Genomic DNA, 15,528 nt, shown 5'->3' with positions numbered 1-15,528 from the left:
CACAAGTATCAGATCCAGAGACAGGCCAATGTGATTTGGGTCAAGTCTCCTTCCTCTTCTGAGCCAGATGCAGGTGTGCTGACCTAGCACAGTTGTGACAAGGATAAAATGAAAAATTAAGCAAGGTAATTCCTATGAATCCTGTCTCAAGGTTGAGTCCATACTAGCCTTCTTAAGATGTTGGCAAAGTGTTTGGACTGCTATTGGTTTCCCAAAGACTGTTGAAGGAGGACACAATTCCTCTGAAAGGCAATTTGGAGTCTTGGAGCAAGAAGATAAGCTAAACCAAGTCTGTCTGGGGAAGTCTCTATCCCAAGTGCAAACTCAAGGGCCAGAGGCCAGCTCTAGTTGATGATAAGAGTGGTAGGTGGGACTGAAGGGGGTGTTTGGAAACTAGTGTGAGTAAGATTTCAGGAAGATGGCTGCAAACAACCTCAGGGTGTCTCTGGCCTGCCTGGATGTGTGGGTGTAGAAAGCCGGCAAGCCAGATGTAGAGTTTTCAAGTGTGCACAGGGTGCTTTGAGCAGAGAAGCTCAAGAAGCTTTCTCCTGGAACTGATCCAGATGTCAGAAAATCCTTCCTCCTCCTTCTCCCCATTGTTGTAAAAATCTCTACTGGGAAATAGGAGCATGTTCTGGGTATCAAGGAGGTTGAAATAGGCTTCATGCCCGGGTAGAGCAGAGTTAGTCTTTGGATGGGCGGGAACTGTGTCAGCCTGCAGAGAACTGACCCAGGGAACTTGGGTGGCAAGGATTAGTAAGAATCTGTGGAAGATTGGGCTCCCTGAAAACAGATCTGAGCTAGAGATTTGCATGCAGGAGATTCACTGGGAGTGCTTTCAGGAGCGCTATCTGTAAAGGAGTGAGGGAAGCAGGATTGGTAAGGGGAAGAGGTACGCTTCAGCACAGTGGCAACAGAGGCCTCAGCCAAGGCAGGCAGAGCTCTGGAACTGTGAGCACCCTGGAGGAAAGGGGCCCTTGCTGTAACCAAGCATTGGATACAGGCTGTCTGAGGAGGGGGTACAACCTTGGGTAAGGCAGCTTTCTTTGGCTGAGCACAAATCTCAGAGAGGAACCCAGCTCTGAGCCATTGGCAACCAGCGTTCCCTACAGCTAGAAGAAGGAGTGAGTTAGTCTTGAGGGGGGGGATCTGGCATATCTTAGCATTCACTATAAAACCCAACTCTTGCCTCCTGCTAGCCAATGTGACCCGATACAAGGGCTTCATAACTCCTCTCAGCCCAGTCTGTCTTAAGCCATGTAAATTTGTATCAATATGTAGTTGTTGATTAAAAAAATGTTCACAGTGTTTTTGTTTGCAAGTTTCTGAGTACTTGGCCTGTCTGTCTGTAATTAGTATCTCTTACTGTTTTAGGAAGGGATTCTGCCCCAGATATGGTCCTGAGGGCGCACCCACCCCCAGCCAGCCCCCAGCAAAAGGGAAAAGCAAGAAGAACTCTATGGTAAGTGTTCTACAATAACCATACCCAGAGCTCTCCTTTAGAAGCGCATGTCTGTCAATGTCAGTCAGATATGGGGGAGGATATTCAATCTCACCCTACTTATAAGTAGGGAAAATTTATCACTACTTCTTAGTAGACCCTACTCCTTATTAAAGTAAGGAAACTTGGCCTTTATGTGATCTTGACGCACATTTGCAAAATGGCCAAAATTTTATTACATTATCTTAAAAAGGTATGTGTTAAAAGCCTCAGGTCAAATTCTGTCCCTCTCTTCCAGCTGTCACAATAATAATCAGTAAATGCAACATATGATACAATTGGTCTCTAAGATTGGTATTAACTATTATATTGATGTTAGCACCCGAGATAAACATTTAATGAGTGACTACTATGCGACCTATAGTAAACACTTTCTATGTATTTTAATACAGGCACCAGCTCTACCAATTAGATACAGTTATATCCTCAGTTCATACATGATGATATTGAAAGGTGGAGATGAGGTGATTTGCCCAAGCTTACGCAGCTAGTAAGTGGCAGAGCTGTGGTTGGAACCTAGGTAGTCGAATGTCAAAGCTTGAGAATTTTCCTTCTACAGCACACTGATGATCATCCAGTCCTATCCCTCAAGAGGCTAATGAGCAGGATATGAGTAAACATCTGAGATCTAGAAAATAAAATTCTATTACACTTAAGGAAATTAAAAATAAGGAAATAATCTTAAGGTTTTTTTTTTAAGTGCATAGGATCAGTATTTGAAGATCATTCACACATCAGCTGCTTCCCATTTCAATTGTAGTTTGATATCATGGGTGATTGTTCAGTGCAAACCCTCCATCTGAGGCAGATCAGACAGAGTCCTAACAGTAATAACCTTTAAATCAAGTAAGTTTACTCCAAATGTTCCCAACATAGCCCAAAGCCAGAAAAGTTCACAGCTCTACATTAAAATGTTAGAAAAAGATCACGTTGCAGCAGCTGCTTATGTGGATTACCTAGTCTAGCCGTTCTGCTAAGACTTAAAAAAACCTGTCTGAGTTGCAGGAAGAAAAAAAAGCAAGCCTCTAAAATATCAAGTTGGTGCCTGTTGGTAGAGCTGTGATTTCCCATTTGTTGCCCCAGAAGACTCAGGTGTATCTGAAATAAAAAGTCAAGATGTTTTTCCAGACTCTAAGGCTGTGGAGGGTTTGGTTTTGTTTCTGTACTTCCCCCCACCATGTCCTATGCTGTTTCCAGAATCATTGGCTTCCCTTGACAATTTTTTTAATCCTTGAAATGTTTCACAGCAATCCAAAGCACATTAGGAACTCTCAGTTCCTAATGCTGTGAGAACTCTCCCTTCTCAAAGCAATTTTATGCAACTTCTTTTAATACTTTACAAAGAAATAAGGTCAAATGGACTTGGCCTCTACCAGTGTCTTCTGACTAAAGGCCAGTGATACTATTACTGTGCGTGTGTGTGCTCGCGCGCGCGCACGTGCACACCTGACCCTTTGGAAATTTAATGCATCTTAACACTGATTAAGATTTTTATCTTCAAGCAAGAAGAAACTTTTGGAAATGATGGCTATATTCATTTTCTCAATTGTGGTGATGGCTTTATGAGTGTACACATATGGCAAAACTTACCATGTTATGTAATTAAATCATATGCAGTTTTTTGTGTGCCATTTATACCTCAAGAAGAGTATTATTCTGAGATGGTCCCTAAAATAAGTCATGTGGGAAAAATAAATCAGCCTCTGTGTGAGAGTAAACAAAATCCTGTCCCCTCTTGGGATCTTTCAGAGGTGTAGAAAATCATGTTTTAAAGACATAGTGAATTTAGGCAGGATTTAATAAACTTATAAGAAAAGTTACTGCAGGTTTGTTGCTTTAGATCTAATTTTTGCATAATATCATATTATATTTGAAACTCAAATTAGAGCTACCAACCTGAACAAAAGACCTGGGAAAAAATATCTCTGTGCTTCTTTTGAGAAATGTCATAGTCTGAGAAAATAAATCGGGATAACTGTGGAAAAAATAAGATTTTTATCTACAGAACATCAAAGCATGGTCTGTAAAGCATGGTATGATCTCCGTTTTACAGAAGGGGATACTGAAGTACAATCCTAGAAAAGCCCTCGCAACAAGATTAGAAACTGCGGTGAGGATTTTCAGTTATCAAGTTAACTATCTCTTCCGGAGCTCCTTACGTTCCCCTTTCTCTCCACAGTGCTGCTTTTAGCAGCATTGGTTTCTTGCCTTTCCTTGTTACTGTGGTTATTGTTGGGGTCAATCACAGTCAGAAAAATGATGAAAGTAGATCGTACAATAGCATATTTCTTTGTGTGGTGATGTTAAAGACCTGGTTTCTGACATCATTCATTTAGTTCCAGTATAATCATCTAGACTCAGAGGTGGAAATGATATTCTTTTCAGGGTTCAGAGATTTGCTGAGAGGGGAGAGAGTGTTAGAGTATAAGGGTTCTGCCCCGCACTACAACCTTTTTCATCACACGAACAAAGTAAAAGTTAAATTGTCAATCTAGTTTGAGGATGTTTATGAAAAGTTCTGAATTACCTATAAAGTGTCTGTGAATCTGAAACAGAGAGATCATGTTTCTCATCTTGTTGCTTGCAAGTTCAGAGTATTTAGCTTCTGCTGTGAAATGTTTTCTCAACTTGAAATACCAGGGTTCCTCACGCATGGAGAGAAGTGGCATAAAAATGCACACAACTGATGTCACATCAAGAAAGGCCAATGAAATTCATGGTGTTGCTCCTGGAAGATAAACAGACTAAAAATAATCAGTATGGTAGACCTCTTGGTTTACCCTTTGCATAGTTTATTGGCTAAGATTTTCTTGGGCCACATGCAGCTTACACCTGAACTACAGTGGTTAACCAAACAGGGTTTGAGTTTTCAGACTTAGCAGGGACTTGGAGGTAATCATTCCAGTGTCATTGTTCAAGGATGTCAATGAGAAATAAGGATCCTTCTTTTTTCTTCTTTCTTGTTCTACCATCCTTAATATATGGCTTTCATCCTCATGGACTTAAGTTCTACTTCTAGGAATTATGTTCAAATTTCAGACTAAGGACAAAAGCAAAAAACAAAAGGCACATGTGAGCTTACTCTGTCTCTTTTTAATAATAATAATAGTAATAATAGCAACAACAACAATTTAAAAAACATTTTCCAGAATCTCATGTAATAGAGTTGCTTTTATGTCTCGTTGGCCAGAACTGGGTCACATAACCACAGCTAGCTACAGGGAGTTGAAGGAAGTATTTTAAAGTGGTAATATAGCCACTCTGAATTTTTGATTTTTGTTAGTAAGGAAAAAGTATAGAATAGTTGTTGGGTGGGAAAGGAAAATTAGGAATAGGATTAATGCCTGTGGGAAGGAAAGGACATACCTTTTTTTTTTTTTTTTTTAACATTATACTTCACGTGTTATATAAATTCAAATAGTCCATCTTCTACAAAGTTTCTCTTCACTCTCATTTGTTTTCTCTGGATTCCTATGGTACTTTGTCCTTTACTTTAAATAGAGTGTCATCGATCCCATTGTATTCATGCCTATTTTCTTCATTTAGACAGTGAGCTCCTTGAGGATAGAGACCTAGTCTAATTTACCTTTGTAATCTCATCATTTACTACTGTGACCGGCACACTAGTAGGAAATAAAAGGTTACTTGAATAAATATAAGGACAAGGTAAGCGGTGGTAGGTCGTGATCCCTAGGAAATGGACTCTGAGATTCTGGGGTGTATATACATGCCTCTTTCTGAGATTTCCTCGAATCCAGTCTCACATTCTTTCTCCTTATAAGCACTTGAGCAGTCACAAATTCTTTCCCCCACCTGTCCTTCTCAACCTAAGATTCTGCATATACTCTTACCTTGGGCCAGTTTCTTTCTACTCAAAGTGGGTGACCAGCACTGCCTGAAATCCTGTCCTTTGGAAGGATTACTCCCCACTTTGAGTAAGGTATGAGCTCAAGCAATAACCCAGTGTTGACTTGTACCACACACCAAGCTGACTCCTCTGTCAATAAAGTTCATTTGTTTCCTTCTCAAAAGGGATCCCCACTCCTAATGCAGCCAAAGGTGTAAGCTGAGGGACAGGCTTGGGTGCAAAAATTGTGGATGACATGGGGTCTGGCTGTTTGTTGAGGCAGTTTACTTGTACTTTCTGGCCCTGCTTGTGCCTGGTCTCTAATGTTCCACTTCTATCTTATGACTTTGATTTGACTGGTCTGAAAGAACAAATGTGGCCTACTTTTGTAAATAAAGGTTTATTGTAATACAGCCACACCTATTCACTATCTACTGTTTATGTCTATGTCTGCTTTCATGTTACTGATGCAACAGCAGAGGTGAGTAGATGTGATAGCAACCCCATGGCCCAGAAAGCCTAAAATATTTACTATCTGGCCTTTTATAGAAAAAGCCAGCTGATCCCTGGCTCAGGGAAATTTGGGAATTCAAGATTTTTTTATTGGAGTATAGTTGATATACAATATTATATGTTACAGGTGTACAGTGTAGTGATTCACAATTTTTGAAGGTTATATTCCATTTATAGTTATTATAAAATATTTGCTATATTCCCTGTGTTGTACAATATGTCCTTGTAGCTTATTTTATATCTAATAGTTTGTACTTCTTAATTCCCTACCTCTATATTGCCCCTCCCCCTCCCGTCTCCCCACTGGTAACCACTAGTTTGTTCTCTGTATCTGTGAGTGCTTCTTTTTTTGTTATATTCACTAGTTTGTTGTATTTTTTAAATTCACATATAAGTGATATTATACAGCATTTGTCTTTCTCTGTCTGACCTATTTCACTTAGCATAATGCCCTCCAAGTCCATCCATGTCACTGCAAATGGCAAAATTTTTATTCTTTTTTATCACTGAGTAATATTTCAGTGTGTGTGTGTGTGTGTGTGTGTGTGTGTGTGTGTGTGTGTGTGTGTATGGCACATCTTCTTTATCCATTCACCTATTGATGGACACTTAGATTGCTTCCATATCTTGGTAATTATAATAATGTTGCTATGAACATTGGGGGTGCATGTCTCTTTTCAGAGATTTTTGACCAAATCTACTCAAATGTTCTCATCTCAGTTTTCGGGGTTCCATTTTTTCCCAATCAGGACCTTGGCCTTGGTAAAACAGGCCTGCTAAAGCTGAGAATTCAGCTTTCTTAGTACCTGTGCTCCTGCAGTCATTAAGTACTGAGTTTGATCCTCAGTCTTTTCTGCCCTTCGGCTGTAGGAGATGAGAATCTCTTTGTAAGCCAAAATGCCCCATCTTTCACATTTCACCTTATATTGGTGATTAATCACCCTCAGCCTTCCATTGTCTTTCTCCAGGGTATCAGTGGTCCAGAGCAACAGCCATCCAGTTTCATAGTCCTTGTGAACCTCTCAAATGCCTTAGGTGTTATATTTGTTAGTGCATTTCCTTCTCCCAATATCCTGACCCAGTTCATACTCAGGGCTTCCTTCATGGGTTTGCAACCTGTGGAGTTGCACGGGGCCCTGTGCTTAGAAATGTCCCACACTTGGTTTAATACTATGCTGTCACCATCTTGAAATTCTTAATAATTTTATCTTTGCACTGTATTTTGTAAGTGAAGTCTGATGGGGCAGTGGAACCTGTGCATGAACAGCGGAGATAGGTGCACCATGCGTGTCCACCATTCTGTGCCATTCCATTAGTGCAAAGCATTTGCTGTGCTCCATGAACTCAGAATTCTCCAGCATACGTGGGAGTTCAGGGAGATGCAAAGCAAGGAAAAGGTAAGTAAGACTGTAGCTGAGTGAGAGGTGGGGACCGGGATGATGCAAGGAAAGAGAAAGATAGGACATAATTTCTTTTCTTTTCAGTCGTTCTTTACTCATCAGTAAGCCAAAGGTAGTGTTGGTAGAATGTGTGTATTAAGAAGTGAAACTAACAGTTGGGTTATTTTTGTGCTGTTTTTCCACTGTTCTGCTAAGAACGAAGTATATATTCGAGTGTAAGCTAGGAGCTATGAATTGTGTCATTTCTATAATTCTGCATACGAGGTAAATAATCTTATATCTGCATTTAAAACTGATATTGCACAATATAAAGATAAGTGGTAGGACTCAAGTTAATAATTAAAAATTTTAATCGACAACAGTAGATAGCAAATTAAAATCCCATGAGAAGTCAGAGACTGCAGAAGAAAGGGAAAAACTTTATAAAGAATCTCTGGCAGCATTGTTTATTCCCGGTTTTTTTTTTTTCCTTGAACAAGGGGCCCCACATTTTAATTTTGCACTGGGTCCTGCAAATTACATAGGTGGTCCTTTCACCACTGTGAAGTTATTTTGCAGTTGAATTACATGCTAAGGGCAATCAGTGCACCACCTACCACTAGTCTTCATTGCTGGCCAGTCAGTGAGGGATCCAGCTCCAAAATCTCCTTTCAGAGTCTAGTTCCCAGGACAGCATCTGGGAGCTGTCTGAGGTTTGGTTCCCCACGAGGAAAGCTCTGAGATGGAGATTTGCTCATAGGTGCTGCCAGGTATGATTTCAGAAATATCTGCATAGAGGTGAGGGAAGAAGGGAGGCAGAGGGAGAAGTTGCATTGTAACGCAATTGTGACAGGAGCTTCAGATGATCTTATGGGGAGTTCTGGAGCTGGGATGGACCTTTGGAGTTGTTCCAGTTGAGGCCAGGGGCCTGGACCTTTCTCCCCTCATGTTGATCAGGCATTGGATGCAGGCTGCGCCCAGGGAGTGGGTCATTCTCCCTCAGCTGAGGGCAGTTCCTGGAGAAGCGTTTAGTTGTTAGTCCCAGCAGCTAACACGCACAGCAGCAGGGGGATGAGCAACTCCTAAAGGGGGTCTGGGCAGCTCAGAGTAGTGTCCACTGAGCAAGGCCCACGAAACAGCCCCAAACAGGAGGACATCAACAGATTCCAAAAGAAACAAAGATTCCCTCTGTCTTCCAGTTTTTAAAAAGTCAGACAGTGTAGAGCAGACAAGAAGAATGCTGCTGTCACATTCACCATATAATTACTTCAGTGGTTTAACTATGAGTATTAAAATAGAGTCAGGCCGATATCAGTTTTAGTACAAGAAAACTATTACTTAAAAAAAAAATTCCCTCCCCACCACCTTTTCTTCAGGCTCAAAGCCTATTCTATCCAGAGTCTTGACTTATGGAGAAATGTGGAAACTAGCATACTCTTACTAAAAGTGTTACCCTTGGGCTTCCCTGGTGGTGCAGTGGTTAAGAATCCGCCTGCCAGTGCAGGGGACACTGGTTCGAGCCCTGGTCCGGGAAGATCCCACATGCCGCGGAGCAACTAAGCCCGTGCGCCACAACTACTGAGCCTGTGCTCTAGAGCCCACGAGCCACAACTACTGAGCTCGCGTGCTGCAACTACTGAAGCCCGCGTGGCTAGAGCCCATGCTCCACAACAAGAGAATCCACCGCAATGAGAAGCCCAAGCACTGCAACTAAGAGGAGCCCACACTCGCCACAACTAGAGGAGGCTTGCGCGCAGCAGCGAGGACCCGACACAGCCAAAAATGAATAAATAAAATAAATAAATTTAAAAAAGAAAGTGTTACCCTTGTAGCTCTATTACACTAGGAAAGAACTCAGACATATCAACTGCATAAGACAAGTGTTAGGGCCCACAGTCCAAACCTTACAAAACTGTCTGCAGTGTATAGCACAGTTTTAGAATTAAAAATAAAATGTTTCCCTTATGATTGATGAGATTACATAGGGGCTGGGTTGAGATGGCATGTGCATGTGTGTGAGTATATTGGTTGGGGGTAGAGTGGAAGGGACACACTTTACAAGTTTGAACTGGGTAAGCCCAAAGGGATCATGCTTGGCCTAGGTCCCAGGGTACAAGTTTGTACTGGACCATGAAAGATGATTCTTGGTCGTGTGTGTGTGACACCTGGTGTAGAGGCTGAAAGGAAGGCATGCCTTGTCAGGGATTTTCCCAGATGCTTTCTGGATTTCTCCACCATTGTCAGCAGCGCCTCCTTTTAGACATACAAATCATGTATACCATGCATTGCCAGGGCACCACTGGTTCTGGGAGTAGCCTGCTAATTGTTCTTTTTCACTGGTATAATCCTGGGGAAAGGGAAAGATCGGCAAGAAATCAACTTTTACAAGAACTCTATTTCTTGGTTTGAAGGAAAAAAATCAGGTCCTTTGGGCATTGGATAGAATATCCAAGGTTATGGGGAGAGGCAGGCTCTGTCTCTCTGTTGGCCTAACTGTCCTGCTCAGGGTAGTAAGGTCAGAAGAAGCCAAACTTTCAGGGGAATAGAGGAAAGCTCAAAGCTCTAGCCATGGATAGGAGAGACAGCTTGAACTTCTCAGGCCCCCTTTACCTTGCTGCTCTTCCTCTTTCTTTTTTCTTCCTAAAACAGCAAGTTTTAGGAAGAAGAGGGTAAGAGGGTACCTCTAGGGTACCCTCTGCCTGTATTGAGGTTCCCAGTTGCTTCTCTGTAGACAAAGGTCTCTGGTTGTGCCAATGTCATTGACGCTCCGCTTTGTTTGAGGAAGTACTGCTTCCATGTCTGTGCACCCAGGCACTGCTAGGAGAAGACGCTCCATTTCCTCAGACACAGGTTTCTCCACAGCTGATCACTCTCGGCCACCTTGTTCCAGTACTTGTTAACTTGGGAGACCTGTAGTACGCTGAATGCATCCAGCAATGAAGAGAGTCTCAACATTGGCATGTCAGGCAACAGGTCCCCCATCTTCTGCATCCCGAGCCCGAATATGGGCAGGCTGGTGGGGGTGTTGGAGAATGATATTTAACCACCAGTTATAATCTTGATAAAGGAACAGAGTAGCACTCATTTTGGACTTTGCGGTTGGCTTGTTCCATATAGTTAGGTAGAGCATGGATTGCCATTAAATGAATTTGAAATAGAGGAAAAGTGTTTCATGAGGTAGGGAGAGATGCTGACACATTCTTGCTGCATTTTGAAAGACCAAACTTGGACTAAAGTCTTATCATCATAAGCAGAGCAGATTGTCCATTAGGGTATCTACTGGAAGACAGTACCTCAGAAACTCCCCCAGGGCTTACATACATCTTCAAACAAAATTCTGATTCCGGAGATTAAAATTCTCATAAAAGAGGAAAAGATCTCACAAATACCTCCTTGAGAAGGCATTCGGCCACTGTACTTTTTCCTTATCAGTTACTGTCCCCCCTCACCCCTCTCGCCGTCTAGTTTTTCTAGCTCCTAGGAAACAAAATTGTCATAGCATTCAAGATACCTTCTCTTCTCATAAAACAATAATCACACTGTAAACCCCAAGAATGCTGCAATAGGTGTCTCTGGTTCTTTACTAATGCCGCTAGTATTTGTCTAGCCTTAGAAAAGCTTTTGGCTCAGTGTCCTACTCATATTTTTGGGCTATAGCTTGCTAGAATTGTCAGGACAAGTAAAACATTTCCCTTTCAGCATTCATTACAAGAAAAAAAAAGTCCTATTGTATTTCTTAAAAGTGACTTGTGACTCATCTCCTTTTTTGGGATAGAGATATTTATAGCTTGAGATTTGGTTAGTGGTATACTTTTTGGTTGTGAAAAGTAATGCAAATGATTAGAGACTGAGAGATGCTGAAAATGGTATGAGTTTTATTCATTCATTTGCCACACCTACAGGATGCAGAAGAACTGTCTAGAAATGTTTTAATGAATAAATCTTATGCGCTCTTAGTATAACTCCCGAATTTAAGATTGAACTCTAAATTCCAGGTGCAGTTCATATTGAGGCAAAGGAATAAATTGCCACATTAGTGCAGACTTACTTTGACTAATATTTTTTCATTTTATTAAAAAAATGAAAATAGCTTTATTGTTTCTTTATAATTGTTAGTAAATGTTTATATTCTTAAATTATATTTACAGGCAGGAAAAAAGCCAGTCACACATGCTATTGCAAACATTTCAGAAAAGACAGTGACATATAAGGAAAAAACCATAAATGTTCATAATCTCACCATCCAGGGGTAATCGGCATTACGTTAGTAGTTTTTAGCCTTACAGTGTATTTTTGTATTTATACATACGGAGGTATAACTTGCCAGCATGGGATTGTATGGTATATGGTGTGCGGCTTGCTTTTTTTATTCCTCAGTAAATGAGCCTCATCGTTTTTAGGGAATAGATAGATACACTTGTGAAATACATCTCTCTTTAGACTGCTTGCTATGGCAAAAGTGGAACCATTTCATAGCAAATGAATTATTCATCATTTTCTTAGCAGTTTGATGGAAAGACTGGATAGGCAGAGGAAACAGCAAATTTTTGCTTTGAACTTCTTCTTGCTTAATTATATTAAAGGAATATTTCTGGGGACAAAGGGTTTTTTGACTGTCATAGAGCCAAACAGAATGATCAAGAACTGTCAAAAGGCCTCTCAGGGTATAATAGTTCGTGGGTTTCCTGGGGGACTTGCTGGGGCCTCTTAGGAAATAATAGGGTGTATTTCTCCACAAACATTAGTCTGAGTCTTCTGTTTGTTAGAAGAGCATATGAAATGTATCTGTGAACTTTTTGTTTTTGGATTGCCAAAAGTCTAAATCTAACACTATAATGTTACCGACTTCCAGATTTTTCCCTTTCATTTTTATTTCTAGCTGTGTATAGAACCCAAACTGAATGAAGGCTAGGAATGGGGGTGGGAGGGTTATAAATACATTATGTTTGAAAGTTCTTGCCTTATGCAGACAAGGTCAAAGTTCATTTTAGTCAAAATGTAGTTAGCTTGTTTTTTCCCACCTTGAATCACGTGTTGCTTGTGTAAACAAAAGGAGATTACACAGTGAAATTAGAATCCAGTAAAAACTTACCTGTTTGGGGCTTTGTAAGACATAGTCGTCCAAACTTGTCAAGTACTACCAAAGGTGAGAAATCTAAGTTGGTTGAAATTTGGCTGTGTTTCCGGAGCCTGAACTGGATTAGTAAGTGAGTACCTGGACTGAGTCATGATGTGAATGTTCAACAGCACTTACAGGGTGTGACTGCACTGTGTCACTGCACATGTGCACGTGGCCTTCCAAGTTGATCCAAAGGGATGCCTCTTTGCTTTTTCATGGTCACCTCCCATATTTCTGAAGTGAAGCTTATAACCCAGAGAGGATAAAATTCCTGGGAAAATAGTTGAAAGACTTTGAAATTACCAGCAGTCTTGGCTTATGCTATCACATGACTCTGAAAGCCTTTTGCTGATAGAGTCACAGGGCTGGAAATGATGGAAAGAGGTCACTTAGTTCATTTTCCTGCCCAAGGCAGAACTATAAGTGTACACTGGTGGTCTTGCTTCTTGTTAAAATGGTGTGTTTTTTTTGTTTTTTTGTTTTTAACAAGAAAACACCTTTTTTTCTCAGTAATTACTAACTTGTGTTTACTTTTGTTTTAGTCACAGTAACTTTGTCTCAGGTTTGTTGGAGAACAAAAAGAGTTACCAGATACTGAGTGATTAGGTTTCTCATAGAATTAGTTTGTACCACTGATGAAATTAAGTAGTCAAAATGATCTAATACGATAAAAGCAAGTTAAGGTAGTTATAAGTACACACACACACACACACACACATACACGTTATATTACTAATGCCACGAGTAATGGCATATTGTCACAGACATATTTTCGAAAATCAGTTTTTCAGTAATTAAGTTAAAGTTTGGGAAAAAGTGTATGAAAATCTCCTGGAGCATTTTGGCACATCCAGAGCTCTTGCCCTACATTCAACTGTGAAAACAATCAACTTTTCACATATTTCTCATTCATAAAAACAACCAATTCTGGAAGAAAGAAATGGAATTCATAACATTTTTTGAGGCTTTCCTAAGTTGAATTCATAGTTTAAAAAAAAACAAAAAACTTTTATGCTTTGCTTCTTCTATTTCTGCCTCCAAAATATACTTCGAACAAAAAGTCTCATGCAAATCAATGCCAGATTTTCTGGTCACTTGGAATGAACCGCAGACCAAAATAAACTCACATATAAGCACTACCCACAAGAAGATTACAGCTGCATTATACATAAACAGTTAAAAAGCAAGTTAAAAGTTAACGTAAGACTCTTGCAGATGGTGCATAATGGATTACCAGATAGTGATAAGGACAACTGCTTGAGGCCAAAGGGGGAAGAATATCAGTCATATCATCTCTACGATAAAAGTGAGTCAGAATAGACAACCTTTAGGGACCCCTTCAGGTTATAATTGAATGATACTCACCGATTCACAGTCAGTGTGATGTGGCATGACTGGATTCACTCAAGTTATAATTCTCTCTTTGGAGTTACGGAGAAAACATAAAGAAAAGTCTCTTTCTTTAGGAGTGTATTGCCTTTACTGTTTATTGTTGCTGCTATGAGAGACAGACATATAAAGATATAAATAATGTACAGAATTTATCTTGATACTGTGTCTTTACATACAGCCAACCATGAAGCCCATACTCAGTAAAAATAAGCACAGAGTTTTCAACCCCCTTTGGAGGTAGCCGTCTTGGCCCACTTGTTCCCTTCTACCTTTGCTCTTCATGACCTGTTTCATCACTGCTCACTATATCACCCTTGCTCTGATCTTTTTGGATTTATCTCCATGTGATTGCCTTTGAACTTGGTGGCAACTTTGGCTTTGATAATTTTAACTCTGGGTAGTCTCTAGGGCACATCTGCTACTGGCTTTTGGCTTTTCTGACTATTGAACCCTCTGTCTTGTCATCAAATCCTCCCTAGTCTCAGAACCTACAGGGCTGTGTTTGGATTATATTTTGAAGGATGAACTGAATTCACAAAAGATAAAGTGGAAGAACATTCCAAACCAAGGCAATAACATATTCAAAGGTAAAAAATCCTGAAAGAAGTTGGCACATTCACTATGCTGTGATGGTATATTCAGATATTAGATCATCTTCAGAGGGACTTCTGTGGCTCCATATACAATTTGATGGCTTGACTCTTGGCAGAACTCATAAAGGGAGAGCCTAGTAGTGGGCATTTGATTTTATGGAATAATTATCTGGGCAGAGAACATATATTGTAAATCATCTACATATACCAAGGTGAAGTGAGTGTGGATGAAGTCACCAAAGGAGAGTGTGCAAAGTAAAGTAAGAAGAGAAGTCAGGAAAGCGGCTGAGGAACATAAATGTCGAGGCAATTGAAGCTTATCATCAACTAGGATATGGCACCAGTGTGAGCCTCATTGGTTAGCAGGGACATCACTAGAATTTGACATTGAAACAGGAGGTAGGGTACGTTCACAAAGAGATGTTTAGTTTTGATTGACAATATTTATCATTAATAGTACCATTAGTAAAGGTGAGGCATAATTACAAAGTGATGCCAGATGGACAAATGGTAGCATTTAAAAAAGATCTTTCATGGGATACCTCAAAGAGTGACATTCCTAATTTACAAACTGGCAGTAAGATCCAAAGTAGAGATAATGAGATACTCAGGGAAACCTTCAGATGAACAATATGCTAAATCATGTTTTGCTATTTTTTTTTCAAATTCTCACATTCGGACTTCAGTACATATATTGCCATATTTTATTTTTTTAGGCTGTTCTTTTTCCATAGGGCTATGGATCCCTAAAATTTATATTCTCACTCTAGGTTGGAGATAATGGCAGTCAGAAACTGTTAGATAAGATCAATTAGTCAGTTTACTCAGGCAAGGAGTGGGGTTAAACTTGGGTGTGCCACTAAAATGGACCTCATCCGATAATACGATGCCTCACTGCCAAACTTCATGAATCTCCAAAGCTCTCTCTAGTCTACAGGGCATTCTTTGATTGTCTCTAATTCTTGCACAAAAACAAACACACAAACAAACAATATGGAAATATACTCATTTCTTTTCTTCCAATATACGTAAGCTTTTTGCTTCTTCATTGACAGCTGGTTGGCCTCCTGAGACATGGTTCTGAGCAATATCCAGAAACAAGATTAGTGCCTGAGGAGGAACATTGTGAAATCAGTAAGAAAGCAACCTTGCTGATCCAAAGGAGCAAAATAGTTCTTTGGTTG

At 40.2% G+C, this 15,528-nt stretch overlaps 1 long non-coding RNA gene across 1 annotated transcript in view; it reads left to right on the top strand.

The window, feature by feature from the left end:
• Nucleotides 1-15,528, top strand: part of LOC309624420 — a 79,267-nt gene that overhangs the window by 27,449 nt on the left and 36,290 nt on the right. Inside the window, exon 2 of the long non-coding RNA XR_014241902.1 lies at nucleotides 1-15,528. This exon is cut by the window's left edge and continues 19,888 nt beyond it. This is a non-coding gene — a long non-coding RNA (uncharacterized lncRNA).

The sequence above is a fragment of the Balaenoptera borealis genome (genome assembly GCF_965194805.1).
Source record: "Balaenoptera borealis genome assembly, chromosome: 2".
NCBI lineage: Eukaryota > Metazoa > Chordata > Mammalia > Artiodactyla > Balaenopteridae > Balaenoptera > Balaenoptera borealis.
This window is presented reverse-complemented; position numbering and strand designations above follow the sequence as displayed.